This window comes from Bubalus kerabau, chromosome 15 (assembly GCF_029407905.1).
Source record: "Bubalus kerabau isolate K-KA32 ecotype Philippines breed swamp buffalo chromosome 15, PCC_UOA_SB_1v2, whole genome shotgun sequence".
Classification (NCBI taxonomy): Eukaryota; Metazoa; Chordata; class Mammalia; order Artiodactyla; family Bovidae; genus Bubalus; species Bubalus kerabau.
In genome coordinates this window covers 24,802,881-24,821,294 of record NC_073638.1, presented here as the reverse complement: position 1 = coordinate 24,821,294, position 18,414 = coordinate 24,802,881, and the positions used below count along the sequence as shown (strand labels likewise).

Genomic DNA, 18,414 nt, shown 5'->3' with positions numbered 1-18,414 from the left:
TGAGATGGCTGGATGGCATCACCGACTCGATGGACATGAGTTTGAGTGAACTCCGGGAGTTGGTGATGGACAGGGAGGCCTGGTGTGCTGTGATTCATGGGGCCGAAAAGAGTCGGACACGACTGAGCGACTGAACTGAACTGATTAACAGTTTACACTGCGTTACACTGAAGATTTAAAATGTTAAACTTCAGTATTCTTCAACTGAAACCCCCTTTGTCTTTATACATTATCCTTTATGTTTACTACGAGATCTGATCTGCTAACATTTTTGAGGATTTTTGCATTTATCCATGAGGAATTTTAGTCTTTAGTTTTCTTTTCTTGTAATAAGGGCTACCTTTTTTTGAATAAATAACACAGACGTGCCTGGGCCTCTGGGGAGGTACGTTGAGATTAGTGTGCTTTGTACTGATTCTCAAATTTTACCACTAAACAATTAATCAATCACTCTACTCTGAGATGCATTTTGTTTGTTTAAACATTGCTATAAAAATATAGTTGGTGTAATGTCTTAGGTGATTTCAATGACTCACCCAACTTACTGAACAAAAGATTTGATAAATCGGGCTTAAACCTGTCACTAAACTGGCAAAAGAAAAGATTCAGCCAGATAGATGGATAGCTAGCTAGCTAGATTAATAAATAGGTGAATATCCTCCCCCATTTCATTATCACTTTCTTACATTTCGATTCCTAAATGTCAAAATAAGGAAATTCACTTATTGGGATGGGGAGAGAAAGTTTTGGGGTCATCTCAGGAATCCATATGCAGAAAAGTGTCTGAAACACTGGCACATTCTGGCTGACAGGTCCTTATTAGTGACAAGTCTCGAGTTTTTTTTTTTTGACAGTTTTCAGTTTAGTTTTCATTTGAGGACCTCCTTTGAAAAGCCGCTATTCTACATCACTATCTTAACGAGGGGGGAAATATGCTTACATATAGCTAAGAACTAGCAGAAAGATAAAAACAAACAAATTGATGGAAAAGAGACAAGATAAATGTCTCACGCTGTTTCCAGAGGTGAAGACAGTGGGCAGAATATGGCACTAATGTGTTAAAAAACACACATATTTTGACAAAACTGACATGAAATCTTTGAAGAGGTCTGCCTTCTAAGACAAAAAGCCACCTTGTCCTTACTTAGGAGGAACAATTTTGAAATCAGCGATATGGACAAAGATATATGTACTAGGCTATGCTTTGAGAATACAATTATATTAGCAAATTTTCTAACTGCAGCAGAATTGTTAAATAATTATTGAACCATATGATAGAGTATAATGCAACCACTGAAAGTCATATTCAGGACGTATATGCAATGTCATGAGAAGCACCCGTGACAAAAAGTGATCAAATAATCCAGATACACATACATTCAACTGTGGCGGCTCGATGAAAAGTAATTGAAAGTAGTTGAAATGAACAACCTTCAGATACTAGACATATGGATAGAATAAATAGCAGAAAGGAATTACCAAATTGGTAATGGAGGTTATCTTCGTGTAATAAGAATTCACATGATTTTTTTTTTTTTAGAAAATTTTCTGTACTTTAAATTTTTTTAAACCTATATTATTTTTCTAACAAGAAAAAATATTTTAAAATAGACTTTTTAAGGCTTGTTTTGAGACATGTGTCACATATCAAACATGCTGTGTGCTGTGTGCTCATGCTCAGTCATGTCTGACTCTTTGTGACCCCGTGGACGGTATCCCACCTGGCTCCTCTGTCCGTGGGATTTCCCAGGCAAGAATACTGGAGTGGGTTGCCATTTCCTACTCTAGGGGATCTTCCCGACCCAGGGATAGAACCTGAGTCTCTTAGGTCTCCTGAACGGGCAGGCCGATTCTTTACCATTAACACCACCTGAGAAGCCCATCAAACATGCTACAAGAGAAAATTTTTGACTTAGCTTTAGAGACACACTTGTGAAACAGCCAGGGATTTAAGATCAAGGGATAGCTGTGTTTCAGTATGGACAACATACTTGGGCTCTTAGTATTTCGGCAACAGTTCCCACAAACTAAGTTCGGTCTTTGAAGGAAGATTCAAACAGCCACATCCTAATGGCGTGAGCGCTCTCATCCTGGCATGTAGGGTTGCCAGCTTCCCCACTTCCGGCACTCAGAACACTACAAACTCATCCCTCAGTGGCTCTGCACTGTTGTAGTTTTGTAAGCAGGAAGTTGTGCAGGAGGCCAGCGCCCCTGATAAATACCAGGTACTGTTCTACACACAGGCAAGGCGCACTCTAGACAAGCAGCTCATTCTGAAGCCAGTACATACACACGCTTGATCCTGCTATCTAGACAGTATCTGTAAACAATATCTACACAGTGGAGAGAAAAACACTGGCAGCACAGCAAAGGAAGACTGGATTTGAGTATCTACCTGACACTGGGCAAATTCCCAAATCCCCAGGACCTCACTCAGCTCAGCTATGAGCCAATAAATTGAATGATCTTTTCCATACCTCTGGGACAGAATTGTGAATTTCACAAAGTATATGTGTGATATCGACAAAAAGATTCTAGATTTTATATGGAAAGGCTAAACACCCAGAATAGTCAACACAACACTGAAGCAGAAGAACACAGTCAGATGATTGACACTACCTGATTCCAAGACTTCTACAGAACTAAATAACTAAGAGAGTATGACACTGGAGAAGGAATAGACAAGTAGGTCAATGGAACAGAATAGACTGACGAGAAATAGAAAGGCAAATGATTTTTGACAAAGGAGCAAAGTAAATACCATGGAGAATGAGTATCTTTTCCACAAATTGCCCTGGGACAAAATGAGTATTGGCATGCAACAAAAAAAGAATCCCGACACAGACCTCACAACCTACACCAAAATTAACTGTAAATGAATCACAGACCTAACTGTAAATTTAAAAGTTATAAAACTACTAGAAAAAAAAAAAAAACATAAGAGAAAACCTCAGTGACCTTGAGTTTGTCAACAATTTTTTAGATACAACAACAGAAGCAGGATCCATGAAAGAAAAAAAAAAATGAATGAGTTGGGCTTCATTAAAACAAAAACTTCTGCTCTGTGAAAGACACTACTATGAAAATGAAAAGAGAAGCCTCAGAGAAAGAAAAAATATTCGCAAAATGCATAGCCAATAAAAGATCGTTATCCAAATTATACAAATAATTCTTCAAATCCAGCAATAAGAAAACAAACCACTCAATTAAAAATGTGCAAAAGGTCTGAACAGGCACGATACCAAAAAAATGTATAAATGGCAAACAGCACATGAAAAGATGCTCAACATCATATGCTATTAGGAAACTGCAAGTTAAAAAGAACACTGAGCTATCAATAATCACCCATTAAAATGGTGGAAATCCAAACATTGACGGCAAATGCTGAGAGAATGTGGAGCAACAGGAACCTGAATTCATTGCTTGTGGGAGTACAAAATGGCACAGCCACTTTGAAAGACAGTTTGGTGTTTTGGGTTTTTTTTTTTACAAAACTAGACATACTCTGCTGCTGCTGCTGCTGCTAAGTCGCTTCAGTCGTGTCCGACTCTGTGAGACCCCATAGACGGCAGCCCACCAGGCTCCCCCGTCCCTGGGATTCTCCAGGCAAGAACACTGGAGTGGGTTGCCATTTCCTTCTCCTAGAGTATGTCTTGGAGTATGTCTCCTAGAGTATGTCTTGGAATATGTCTCCTAGACTATGTCTTGGAGTATGTCTCCTAGAGTATGTCTTGGAGAAGGCAATGGCACCCCACTCCAGTACTCTTGCCTAGAAAATCCCATGGATGGAGGAGCCTGGTGGGCTGCAGTCCATGGGGTCGCTGAGAGTCAGACACGACTGAGCAACTTCACTTTCACTTTTCACTTCCATGCATTGGAGAAAGAAATGGCAACCCACTCCAATGTTCTTGCCTGGAGAATCCCAGGGACAGCGGAGCCTGGTGGGCTGACGTCTATGGGGTTGTACAGAGTTGGACACGACTAAAGTGACTTAGCAGCAAACATACTCTTACTATATTATCCCACAGTTATGCTCCTTGGTATTCACCCAAAGGAGCTGAAAACATGTCCACACAAAACCCTGCACACAGGTGTTTATAGCAGCTTTATTCATAATTGCCAAAACTTGGAAGCACCCAAGATGCCTTCCAAAGGTGTATAGATAAACAAATTTGTACATCAATAGACAATAGAATACTAGACAGTAAAACATTATTTCAAATTTTTTTCACTTCATTTTTTTTTTATTTATTTTTAATTGAAAGATAATTGGTTTACAAGGTTGTATTGGTTTCTGCCGTACAACAATGTGAGTCAGCAACAAATATACATACATCCCCTCCCTCCCGAGCCTCCCTCCCACTCACCCCTCTAGGCTGTCACAGAGCACCAAGCCGAGTTCCCTGTGTTATTATTAAAGTATTATTAGCCAGTTGGATATTACTATACACAGACCATAGAATATTATTCAGTGATGAAAAGAAATGAGCTATCAAGCCACAAAAAGACATGGAGATACATAAGTGCATATTACTAAGTGAAGGAAGACATCTGAAAAGGCTACATACTTTGTGATTCTAACTACATGATATTCTGGTGAAAGCAAAACTATGGAGACAGGATAAAGATCAGTGGTCACCAGTGATTAGGAGGGAGGGATGAACAGGCACAGCACAGGAGAATCTTAAGGCGGGGAAACTATTCTGCTTGATACTGTAACGGTGAACACACGCCATGCATTTGTCAAAGTCCACAGACCCTACTTTGTTGGCAAAGTAATGTCTCTGCTTTTTAATATGCTGTCTAGGTTGGTCATCTGAGAAGGCAATGGCACCCCACTCCAGTACTCTTGCCTTGAGAATCCCAGGGACGGGGGAGCCTGGTGGGCTGCCGTCTATGGGGTCGCATGGAGTCAGACACGACTGAAGCGACTTAGCAGCAGCAGCAGCAACAGACCCTACAAAACAAAAAGTAAACCTTAATGCAAACATTGCACTTTAACAGCAATGTATTAACATTGGCTTGTAACAAGTACATCATAATAATGCAAGATATTGTAATAAGGAAAACTGTGTGGGATGGGGGATGTAAGAAGCCCTACAGGAACTCTCTGCAGTTTCAGCTCAATCTTTTGTAACTGAAAAACTGTTCTAGAAACAAAGTCTACTAATTTTTAAAAAGTGTATGCAAAAGCCATTAGAAATGGCTTCACTTGGAAAGTAAAGCACTATCTGAGGCTATTTTGGCTGCAAGTAACAGAGGACCTAATTAAAAGTAGCTTAAAGTGAAAGTGAAGTCGCTCAGTCGTGTCCGACTCTTTGCGACCCCATGGACTGTAGCCTACCAGGCTCCTCTGTCCATGGGATTTTCCAGGCAATAGTACTGGAGTGGATTGCCATTTCCTTCTCCAGGGAATCTTCCCGACCCAGGGATTGAACCCGGGTCTCCCACATTGTAGACAGGCGCTTTACTGTCTGAGCCACCAGGGAAGCCCAAAAGTAGCTTAAACCAGTGGTCATTTTGTATATCTTTTGATTATTCATGCCTAACAGTAAAAAATGTTGGAGAATGCACTCAACTTATACAATGATATATATCCATTTATATATAAAGTATATACATTACCCATACCAACATATTCTACTCATTTTATAAACGTACACAAAGGTAGAATTGCTAACAATGTAAATAAAAAATATATTTTTTAAATAATTATATTTTATTACTAGTATTTTTGGCAGGAACACTGCTTTATTATTTTTGAAATTTGAAAATATTATTTAGAAATTTGTGAAAAACTCAATGTGGATGTCTCATTTTAAGTTGTTTGTTTTTACATTAGGTCCTGGTGGCTCTCAGTGTAGACAACGATCCCTCACAAATGTTCATAGATGTTCATAACTGGCTGTGCTTTCTAAAGCATGCAAAACTATTCCAGTCCCAGACCCAAACTATGAAACTGGACAATATATTACTGATGTTCCTGATGAAAACGATTGTTCTTCTAAACCAACTGGAATTTTAGTTTCAATTTTTAGCAAATGGATTCAAAACCTATGGAAATGCTCCATTAAAGGATTTTAGAATGGGTAACCAGAGAAGGCAATGGCACCCCACTCCAGTACTCTTGCCTGGAAAATCCCAGTACTCTTGCCTGGAAAATCCCATGGACAAGAGAAGCCGAGTGGGCTGCAGTCCATGGGGTCGCTAAGAGTCGGACATGACTGAGTGACTTCACTTTCACTTTCATGCATTGGAGAAGGAAATGGCAACCCACTCCAGTATTCTTGCCTTGAGAATCCCAGGGACGGGGGAGCCTGGTGGGCTGCCGTCTGTGGGGTCGAACAGAGTCGGACACGACTGAAGCGACTTAGCAGCAGCAGCAGCAGGATGGGTAACTATGTTCTTATTGGTGGTAACACCCTGATATAACTTTTTAAGGGTTTAAAAAAACTTTTATTATTATTTATTTATTTATTGGCTGCACTGGGTCTTCATTGCTACTCGGGCTTTAGTCTGGTTGCGGCAAGCAGGAGCGACTCCCTAGCTGTGGTTCACAGGCTTCTCAGAGCAGTGACTTCTCTTACTGCAGAGTACAGGCTTGAGAGTGCTTGGGCTTCAGTAGCTGCACCTTGCAGGCTCCAGAGTTTGGGCTCAGTAGTTGTAGAACACGAGCTTAGTTCTGCAGCATGTGAGATCTTCCTGGATCAGGAACCAAACCAGTTTCTCTTGCACTGAAAGGCAGATTCTTAACCACTGGACCACCAGGGAAGCCCCACACTGAATGATTTTTATTAATAGAATATATAGTAATTTAAACACTCCCAAACATTAATTTTAGAGGATACTGTCCCAAGGTTTTGAACAAGTTCTATTATTTAGAATAATACAATGCTTGAACCCACTTAACAGGGCACGTGTAATTATAGTGTGTCACAATATTCTGGAAACAAACAAGCAAGCAAAGAAAACATGGAGGAAATCACCACTCTGCTTTGTCTAACTCCCACTCCTGTCTCCAGGGTCAGTCTGGAGACACAGCATCTGCCACATGATGGACTGAATAAAGTGACTGATTTCAAACTATCTATTTCAAATAAGTTTTTTTTGTTTTCATGTGTGTGCTAAAATAGAAATAGATGTTCTGTTATTTTCTTCCTTCCGTTTTGGAGATGATTAACTCAAATTATAGGGGATTTATTATCTTCAGGAAATTCAGAGAAATTCCAAGATGGTTAGTTCAGTGGTTAAAGGACACCACAAAGACCGAAGTTCTTTTCATTTTAAGGCTCTGCTGTCCTCTCTATGGTTTTATTTTTTGTCCTTAGTCTGTCTCTCATGTCTGCAACATATAACCTTCAAGCATCCCATCCTCATCTCATAATATTCAAAGGCAGGGGGAAAAAACGCGTTTCTCCTCATCCACCTCCTTTGAGAAACCCTTCCCAGAAGCCCCTATCCAGATTTCTCCTTATCTCTCATTGGCCAAATTACATCAAATATTCATGCCTAAACCAGTCTCCCTTAAGGAAGATGAGATCATGGACTAATTAGGGTTCATCTTCTGAGTTCAGTGGGAACCACCCAAAGTAAATAATTCTGCTAGCAAAAAAGAATGAAGGGGATACTTTTGAGTAAGGCACCAACAGTGACCATCACAATGATGTAGATAGGATATTTTCACAAAAAGAATGCACATGTTTACAAAAGGGAATAGTGCTCAAGTATTGAAGGAAAACTCTTGCTCAATCTTGCATGAAATCATGAAATCTTTCTTTTTTCTCATGAAATACATCTACCCTGTGAGATGCATGGTTATTTCAAGAATAAGCACTTTCAAGGAAGACTTTCCAAACACTGTCAAATTACATTGAAAACTCATAATATTGCCTTGAAATTAAGTATTATGCTTCCCACATGTCACCAAACAAAACCGTACTTGTGAATTCTGCCTTATTTTTTTTTGTTGTTGATCATCTCTTGCTGCCAAAGGGGGGGGGGAGGGCGGGGGAAATGTTTAAATAGAAAATGCTCATATCAGATATTACAAAAGGAAACTATTTCTTTTCCACAAATGTGGTCCATGTGGAGGCCACCTCAAACAGGATAGTCCTCCTCAAAAAGTGATCTCTGACATCATTTTGAGAGGTCCTGACAAAAATCTCATATCCAATGAAAGCCAACAAACAGTATGTTTCCTGAGGAAAATGAAACACAAAGTAAAAGCTCCTCGAGCACAGGAATCTTTAATTTTCCATAATCATATCAGTAGTGCCTACAATAGTGTCTGATACATAAAGCAGCTCAAAAAATACTTGCTACATGAATGGGTGCATGAATATAAACAGGACAAAATTGTTTCCAATATAAGCAGCATTAATCCAGTCAATTAATATTTCATCATTATCAGAATAAGGAAGTTAGCTTTTATAAGAAAGGCAGCTGAAGAGTAAGGTGTCACTGTCCATCTAGTGCATTCCAAAGGAGAGGGACCATATCTGGTGGGCACAAATATTCCTGTCACTCTTTCTGCAGAGGGAGAATGGCCTCAGTAGGCCTTCATGATCTGAATGAAAGCCCTTAAGATCATCCAAGCCATAAACTCTCATTATTTGCCCATGGAGTAGTCTTTTGACTACGGATATGGGTGTCCAGGTACTCAGTACTATGAGTGGGGAAATTAGTCACTTTCAGGCATGTGTGTTTAGTCGTGTCTGACTCTTCAACCCCATGGACTGTAGCCCACCAGGCTCCTCTGTCCATGGAATTTTCCAGGCAAGAATACTGGAGTGGGCTACCATTTCCATCTCCATGGGATCTTCTCGACCCAAGGATCAAACCCATGTCTGTTGCATTGTAGGCAGGTTCTTTACCACTGTGCCACCTGGGAAGCTCCAGAAAAGTATAGGCACCGCTGTAAGCTAATGTCAGTATTCTGTGATACAGAAGAAAGATGGTGTGAATGCCTAAATCTCTAATTTTCAGGAGAGGGCCAGAAAAGTCCTGCCTGAGGTGCCAGTTAAGAAAGGGACTATCATGCTCGGGGTCCTGGACTTCCTGGGCTCTCAGAATCCTCTTGTTCTCAGAACTATACCATGCAGATGGGACTTCTCTGGTTGTCCAGTGGCTCCCAAGACAGGGTGCCCGGGTTTGATCCCTGGTCAGGGGACTAGATCCCACCTGCTGCAACTAAAAGACCCTGCATGCTTCAACTGATACCCAGTGCAGCCAAATAAATTTACATATAGATAAATATATATATTTTAATTTCATTTAAAAAATTAAGACACTGAAATTAACAGATACTTGCTCTTTGGAAGAAAAGCTATGACCAACCTAGACAGCATATTAAAAAGCAGAGACATTACTTTGCCAACAAAGGTCTGTCTAGTGAAAGCTATGGTTTTTCCAATAGTCATGTATGGATGTGAGGGCTGAAGTGTAAAGAAAGCTGAGCGCCAAAGAATTGATGCTTTTGAACTCATAAGCATGAGTGGTGGTGTTGGAGAAGACTCTTGAGAGTCCCTTGGACTGCAAGGAGATCAAACCAGTCAATCCTAAAGGAAATCAGTCCTGAATATTCATTGGAAGGACTGATGCTGAAGCTCCAATACTTTGGCCACCTGATGTGAAGAACTGACTCATTAGAAAAGACCCTGATGCTGGGCAAGCTTGAAGGCAGGAGGAGAAGGGGATGACAGAAGATGACCTGGTTAAATGGCATTGCCAACTCCATGTACATGAGTTTGAGCAAGCTTCAGGAGTTGGTGCTGGACAGAAAAGCCTGGCGTGCTGCAATCCATGGGGTCGCAAAGAGTCGGACATGACTGAGCGACTGAACTGAAACATACATATATGCACAGGTGAGATTTCCAGGACAGCTGCCAAAGGCAGCAGCCCCCAGTCGGTGGCTCCAGTTACCTGGCCCCATCGCTGGGTGAGCTTCTGGGTCACATACTAACTCAGTTCTCAGGTGTGGGGCCCTCAGACCAACTGCTGTCCTGAAGTCCTCAGCAGCCAATTGATAGGATGTTGCTATATCTCAAACATGAAACAAGCCATTTCTTCACTTTCCCCCCAAATAGGTCATAGGTCCTGGCTACAAATAATATTTGTAGCTGTAAGAGAAGGATAGGAAATTGTTCTAAACTCCCTTAAAATGGTTCGGGAGTTAAGATTATCCAGAAGGCCTCCATAATGATGTGAGGAGCAGAACCAGAGAGCACAGTGGGCAGTTCCTCACTTTCGCTAATCGTCTAGTTACGGTGGCACCTGCCCACCAAAGTGGCTTTCTCTCCTGTGCTCTGTTTATCAGGTACAGGGACTCCAGAACACCCCGTTCCTTCACTGCTTCCATGTAGGTGTGGCTCTGGAGTGGATATTGTAACAAATATCCTCAACCTCCCAGAACTCTCCTGGGAAGATACCCAAGGCTTCTTCCTGTGTGGGTTGCATCCCAAGGGACCCTATGAGTGTAATATCCTGACTGTGGAGGACTAGAATGGAAAAGTCTGGGGTGGAGTCTGAACCAATGTCCTTGAGGGAATCAGAAAAGCAGCAAGTTGGGAAAAGGTGATGATAAGCTTGGATCATTGCTGTGAAAAGTACTGAGTGATGTTTACAACTTAACTTCATTGGTTGCCTGAGGCATGGAATATGGATGTGCTTATCCCACTTATAGATTCCAGTCTGGTTAAACATTCTCAAACACCCTCTGCCTGGCAAGGTTTGAACATAGCCAGGCTCAACTAGACAGTGCTTGAGATGCACTGTGAGGTGTTCTGAAGGCAGTTGCTGATCCCGAAGATCACTCTTTGGGTAAAGCCCTCTCCAGCACCAGGTAATGGAGCTGCATCCATCTCGGACTGTAGAGACCAGCTGAGGTATGAAGAGTGGCATCTGCTTAGACCAAACATTGCAGGAATGGCTGTGACTAATCAGGGTGAGCCTTCACAGATGGGGATAACTGGCAATTAAACAGATCAGAAAAAGGATGATCCCAGAGAACAACTCCAAGAGTGTTGGCAGTTGGACACTTGTGCTTACTGACCAGCTCCTCCAGAGCCTGGCAAATTGATTATATGTATTTTGTGAATATCTAGAACCAGAACCATCCCTGGATTACTTCCTGTGACACCATCAACATCCTGCCCATTGAAAACCCTCCTGTATACTTAGTGGCATTCTTGGTTAGCAACATTGATATTTCCTATTTTCTTCCTTCCTGAAAAATTCTTAAGTTTCCTTTAATATCTTAGAACAATATTTTAAGGATGTTATCTTTGCCAATCTTATATATATTATTAAATGGTTCTTGAAAACTGACCTTGGGAGAAGGAAAAAAATCAGCAGTGAAACCACTAGGCATAGACCCAGGAGAGCAGGAAATAATCAGAGAGCACAGCTGAGAGATTCTCCATGAGCAAAGATAAAAATACACATAATATCTTAAAGCTAATAACCCAAGAGGGTAACTGCAAGAACAGCTTCATGCAAACTTTAAAATGTATCAAATAGTAATAGGGGTGTTGCGTGAAGGATGGTTACAAGCAAAATTGCAAATTGAAGGCTTGGGCATATAATTGGCTATACTAATAAGAAGAGAAGGTAGAGGGGACATTGTAGTTAGACATTTTGATAACTTGAAAAGATGATGCTCTGTGGGCTTCAAGAGCATTGCCTAGCAAAGGCAGTTGATTTCTACTATCTATTAATTAAAAGTTAGAAGTGAGTGTTACTGTCGCTGCCCTGAGCTTGCATCCAAGTAAAAATGTATTAGGATTGAATTAGAATAGTGAATAAGCATCACCTTGGAGGGTTTATTAGACCATAGATTACTCCCAGAGTTTCTATTCCATAGGTGTGGGACGGGGCCTGAAAATTCACATTTCTAACAAGTTCCTAGGTGACATGATGCTGTTGATCTTGGGACCACTCATTGAGAATGACTGATTTAGAAGAACGGCAAAAAGGCTGTAACAATTCTGCTCATGACGTACACCCTCACATGCCACAAAAGTGAGGAATTTTTCACTCTGTGTACATAACATCAGAATTAAAAATCATATTACAAGAAATTAAATAGAATGCTCTTTCTAAATATAAGATTCTTTTTTATGGAAGGACATTGTTTTCTTTTTATGATCTAAATCATGGAAGAAATTCAAAGGAAAAAATAATGATTTATAGAATTACATTATTATCTAAATCATGAAGAAATTCAAAGGAAAAAATAATGATGAATAGAATTACATATATAAAAATGTAAAACTGTGATGTAAGGGAATGCTTCAAATTTAAAGCAAAAAGAGATGTAACGGAATAGGAAAAATATTTGCTATAAAAGTTTCCCATAAACATGGCTGCATATTTAAAGTTTAAAATGTACTGAATCATTCAAACAAGGTTCCCAGTGGAGACAAAGTCTGGGACACACACAGGCAGTATGTACATCAGGAATGTCAACATAAACCAACATCGAAACACTAAACCTCAAAAGTAATTAAGGAAATCCAAATGAAAACAGTTATAAGGGACCGTTTAACACATATTAGATAATAGTATAAGGATAAATGATAACATTTAGTACCTGGGAGACTAGTGGGAAATGGTTGTTGGCAGAAGTGTAAATTGTTGTTTTTTTTTTTCCAGTAAGAGCCATGAAGATGATGATAGCAGAAAATGGATCCCATTTAAGTAATTCATAAGAACAAGCCTATAATTATAAAAATATTCATGGCAGAATTATTTATAATTGCTAACAAATGAAATTATGAAAATATTCAATAGTAAGGGAATAGAAGAATAAAGTTATATTAACCCATTATTCAATCGTTAGAAGTGAAAATGCACAGAGTTTGCAGACCGAGGGAAGTGTATGCTGCATTGAAATGTAACAGAGGATTTCCCTGGTGGTCCAGTGGTTAAGAATCTGCCTGCCAGTGCAGGGGACTGGCAGGTTCAAACCCCAGTCTGGGAAGATGCCACATACTGTGAGGCAACTAAGCCCATGGGCCACAACTATTCAGCCCGAGTTCTAGAGCCCAAGAGATGCAACACCTAGAGCCTGCGGTCCACGAGAGAAGCCACCACGGTAAGAAGCCTGAGCACAGCAACTGGAGAAACCTCAAGGGCAGCGACAAAGACCCAGCGCAACCAAAGATGACTTTTTTTAATGTAAGAGAAAAAGAGCATTGGATTTGGAATCAAGAGGCCTGATAATCGTGACCTTTGGCTAAGGATAAAAATCTTCTAAATTGTTGGTCTTTTATCAATGCAGTTTTTCTCAAGCCCAGCAGTTTTCAACATTTTGCCCACTATCGGAATTAAGAAACTTTACATCCTGATTCAGTGTCCACCCTCCCTCCCTCGTTGTTCCGTCGCTAAGTCGTATCCGAGTCTTCAGCCCTATAAACCGCAGCACACCCCCCTTACTGTGGTTAAAACGGTGATCTGTTCTAGTCTGTCCTATTCTGCATTTCATCCTTTTCCACCCCATTTAAAAATTCTGGTCACTGAATTGCTGTAAAACCCACCAGTCTATCACAACCAGCAGTTCATAAAACATCAGGCTAATTTATAGGTGTACTCAAAGTTTACTGCCTTTCTTCCCCACCCTTCCTTTCAACATCCCCACCCTCCCCCAACCAACACACACACAGAGTACACACAAGGACGCTCTAATAAAGACCATGGCCAGAATGCAGCCACACATGGCAGTAATATAGTAGGAAGGCAACTTTTATACCCCATTAGGTATCGGGCTTTGCTGGTGGCTCAGTGGTAAAGAATCCGCCTGCCAATGCAGGAGATCTGGGTTTGATCCCTGAGTCAGGAAGATCCCCTGAAGAAGGAAATGGCCACCCACTCCAGTATTCTTGCCTGGAAATCTCACAGAGGAGCCTGGTGGGCTACAATCCATGTGGTCACAGGACTTAGCGACTATGCAACAACAAGGTCTTCATATATGTCAGGAGGTAGAGTGATTTTTAGTGCAAGTGAACGGGGTAACTTGCTTCTCAGATGGTGTTAACAGCTATCTTGAACCTCTCTTAGCCATTTTTCCTTTCCCTATAGCTCAAAACCCAGGAATCACATGTTGCCCGTACAGATAGTCACATGGACCAAATGCATCCATTTCTACTGGTTTGGTTGCAACAGGACAGGCCTGATGATATCTTCTGATTAGACAAGAATCTGGCTGCTCATCCAGCTTCTATTCAGGGTAAAGTCTGTGCAGATCTAGCCAGCTCAGAAGCCCCAGTTCACAGTGCTGAACATTTTTTCTGTCTTCTATGACTTAAGCTTTCTAAAACAGAGGTTCTGAAATTTTAATATGCTTAAGAATGATCCAGATATTTGTTAAAGTTGCAAATGCTATGTCTCATCACTGGAGAGGCTGATTCAGAGATGTGGTACGGCCCTGGAAATTACATTTTTAACAGACACCCCAGGTGCTTTCTCCATATCTGGGGAAACCCTTCTGTGGGTCCTATTGCCAGGGTGAAGAGACGACTGAGATTTGGGTATGGGTGGCCTTGGCCACAGCTTTCTATCATGGACATGCAACAAACCTCAGTTTTCTCTCTGCAAAATATAGGAAATATGGCTTCCCAGGTGGCGCTAGTGGTAAAGAACCCACCTGCCAATGAAGGAGACGTAATAGAAGCAGGTTTGATCCCTGGATGGAGAAAATCCTCTGGAGGAGGGCATCACAATCCATTCTAGTATCCTTGCCTGGAGAATCCCATGGACAGAGGAGCTTGGAATGATACAGTTCATGGGGTTGGAAAGAGTCAGACACCACTGATGTGATTTAGCACTCATGTATACCCTATCTGTAGGCTTATTCCATTTACTCTTGTATGATCTGTCTATAAATAATATTAAATGGAAGAACAAATAATTCTTTGGATATTATTTCCAACTTGGTTAAACTATATGAATAATAGATAGCTGACTAATCAAATGTGTGACTCCTCCTTCCTTTGGAAGGGGTTAGTATGGAGGAAGAAAGAGAAGTCAACAGAGGCAGGCTTGGGGTGGAAGTTCCCAATTTTATGCAGTAGGACAAAATATGGGACAAAGAACAAAAACATTCTATCTTGAAATCTTCATCAGAAAATAAGCAAGGAGGTTACTAGGATCCCATTATCCTTATTTTACAAATGAAGAAATGAAGGAACAGGAAAGTCTGCCGATTGAGTTATTATCATAAAACTGGTGAATATTGTATTGATCTGTTGCTGCTTCTTTCATGGTTAGTGATGATAAATGTGAAGGTGGCTGACATCCTGAATCTCCATGCCATACCTCCGTGCTTGACCATACTACTTGCCTGGGTGCTCAGTCATGTCTGACTGTGAGTCCATGGACTATAGCCTGCCAGGCTCCTCTGTCCATGGAATTTTCCAGGCAAGAATTCTGGAGCGGGTTGCCATTCCCTATACCAAGAGATCTTCCTGACCCAGGGATCAAATCTGTGTCTCTTGAGTCACCTGCACTGGCAGGCAGATTCTTTGTCACTGAACCAACTGGGAACTAGCTGCCTACCCACTCGACTCTACATGACGCCCTAAGCACGTGCAGACAGGAATTCTGGCCAAGGCACACTGTTCCTAGGGAGGGGCTTCTAACCAGGTGGGCTGGGAGGACACAGTCAGTGGTTTGGTCTCTCCAAACCCCGGGTTAGACTAGAGCCTGGCTTACTTTGTGCCTCCTTTCCTTGGGGCCTCATTCCTGTCCTGACTGAGCCCCCCATTCTTTTGCCTCCAAGCTCAGAGAAGGGAGTGAAGATGTTTCTTTCCTGAAGAAATGTGCTGTTTGGGGACACGTGCCATCCAGTCCCTCTGACTCAGTGCCCTGATTTTCTCTGGCTGTCCATCCCCTGCTTTGAGAGCTCACGTCCTTGCAGGGAAGCTGACCACACGATTCCAGGGATGGGCCTCGACAGACTGAAGGTCTCACTGCTCCCCCACCACCATGACCGGTCCAGGGATGACCTAATTAGAGTCAGTCAAAACAAAGACACATTTTCTGAAGGATTCTGGAGAAAATGGCTTCACTTTTCCTTTGAAACTACCCGAAGAATCTTCTTTTTCTTTTTGGATTTGAACAAGAAAGTCCTTAACCCTCAAAGCGACTTAGAGCCATCTCGTGGCCACTCAGGGGAATACACGGAGAGGAAGGCAAAGAGGAGAGAAAGTGCCGCGGGGTCCTCCGTGTTAACATGAGTTGCTGTGGGTAAAGCCTTAACTGAAGCCTGGTGTTTACAGGCTTTTCAGCATGTGAATCAATATATGCCCTTTAATGATTAAGCCAATCTGAGCTGCATTTTCAGCAATTTCAGGCTTATAATTAACATGAACCACAACACAAGCATGTAAGTTAAGGAGACCTACTCCACTGCTTTCCCTTAATCCTGCTAAAGTTTTCCAAGGGCAAGGTGATCACCAGAGGAGGAAGTCAGATTTTCCTGTATTAGTCAGCTGGGAGGTAAGAGAGAACCAAGCTTAAGAAAACAGAAAGACCTTTAATAACATTTCTCCAACTCACATATCCAACTACAATAGGATAAGTAAAGGACTTGGTATGTATAAACAAAGTCAAATACTGTCATTAGTAGCAGTAGTATTAGTATCCTTGTAACACCTCTCACTGAATGTTCTGTCCCCTCATATGGTGGCTCCATTGTGTGTCTTCGCAAATTCCATTTTAAGCTAGTTATGGTGCTTGGGGGGAAAGGACAAACCTTCACCTAACTTCATAAGAAGCTGTAGTACATATTCACAATGGAATATTACTCAGCTATAAAAAAGAATTCATTTGAGTCCGTTCTGATGAGGTGGATGAAACTGGAGCCTATTATACAGAGTCAAGTAAGTCAGAAAGAGAAACACTAAACAGTGTATTAATGCATATATATGGAATTTAGAAACGGTAACAACAGCAACAATCCTATATGTAAGACAGCAAAAAAAAACACACACACACATAGATGTAAAGAACAGGCTTTTGGACTATGTGGGAGAAGGGGTAGGGGTGGGATGATTTAAGGGAATATCATTGAAATGTACATTACCATATATAAAACAGATGACCGGTGCAAGTTCGATGCATGAAGCAGGGCACTCAAAGTCGGTGCTCTGGGACAACCCAGAGGGATGGGGTGGGGAGGGGGTTCAGGATGGGGAGACACATGTGCACCCATGGCTGATTCATGTCGATGCGTGGCAAAAACCACCACACTGTTGTAAAGTAATTATCCTACAATTAAAACAAATAAATAAAAGAAATAAAGATGAATAATATTAAAAAAAAAAAACATGATCAGTAGACCCCACTGATACTTTGGTTTCTTCACGAACAAGGACAGTCACAAAAGATACAGAACTCTGGCAAAAGAGCTTGTGTCATCCAAGAAACTGCTCATTTTTTTAATCTTTGAAGATGGAACTAATGTGGGATGCCTTACACCAGGAATTTTCAAATTTCAAAACCAACGCCTCTTCAACTTGCTTTGAAACAGAAGCAGCCACCCCAAACCTGCTGGACATGGAAGGAGGTGGCAGGAGTAATAAACACCCCAGCGATCCTTTGAAACGTAGGTCTGGGGCCTCTCCCCTCGTAATCAGTGATTTTTCTCACTCTAATGAAACCCAGATGCTTCCAATAAAAAGAATGGCTGGTCTTCAAGCCATTTGCTAATTCTGCCTAGAGGTAGAGAGAAAAAAAGTGCTGTGCCCCACATCATTAATTTTAAATATCCTATTTTGTTTTATTTTCAGAATGAAATGGTATGGAACAGTGTAATGAGCAATAGAAATATGGAACCAAGAAGCAATTATATCTTCAAAGGAGCAAAATGAGAGCAAATAAAAGGCCTTGCCCAAGTTAGCACACAAACAGGCAGATTAGAACATCACTTTCAGAGTCCAAATACATGCCTTTTGGTTATGTCTGTAAATTATCTTCCACAAACATCATGTTATATCAGTGGAGACCCATTTCTGAGTTACAGTAAAAAACTGGGTTTCTTAAGAGGCCCTGCTGCTGCTGCTGCTGCTAAGTCGCTTCAGTTGTGTCCGACTCTGTGCGACCGCATAGACGGCAGGCCATCAGGCTCCCCCGTCCCTGGGATTCTCCAGGCAAGAACACTGGAGTGGGTTGCCATTTCCTTCTCCAGTGCATGAAAGTGAAAAGTGAAAGTGAAGTCGCTCAGTCATGTCCAACTCTTAGCGACCCAATGGACTGCAGCCTACCGGGCTCCTCCTTCCATGGGCCTTTCCAGGCAAGAGTACTGGAGTGGGGTGCCATCGCCTTCTCCGAAGAGGCCCTGAAATCCCTTAAATTCAAGTTCACTAATCTACAGCCATTGTGCCAGGCACTGAACAGCAAGACAGATAGGGTATAATC

General features: G+C 41.4%; 1 long non-coding RNA gene across 1 annotated transcript; it reads right to left on the bottom strand.

Annotated features, from left to right (window-relative positions):
• Positions 1-4,222: 4,222 nt before the first annotated feature.
• LOC129628366 (uncharacterized) lies at positions 4,223-17,250 on the bottom strand. The gene is made up of 2 exons (XR_008702795.1): positions 17,081-17,250; positions 4,223-4,957 (listed from the first exon to the last, which is right to left on the bottom strand). It is a non-coding gene; the product is annotated as an uncharacterized LOC129628366 (long non-coding RNA).
• Positions 17,251-18,414: the final 1,164 nt, after the last annotated feature.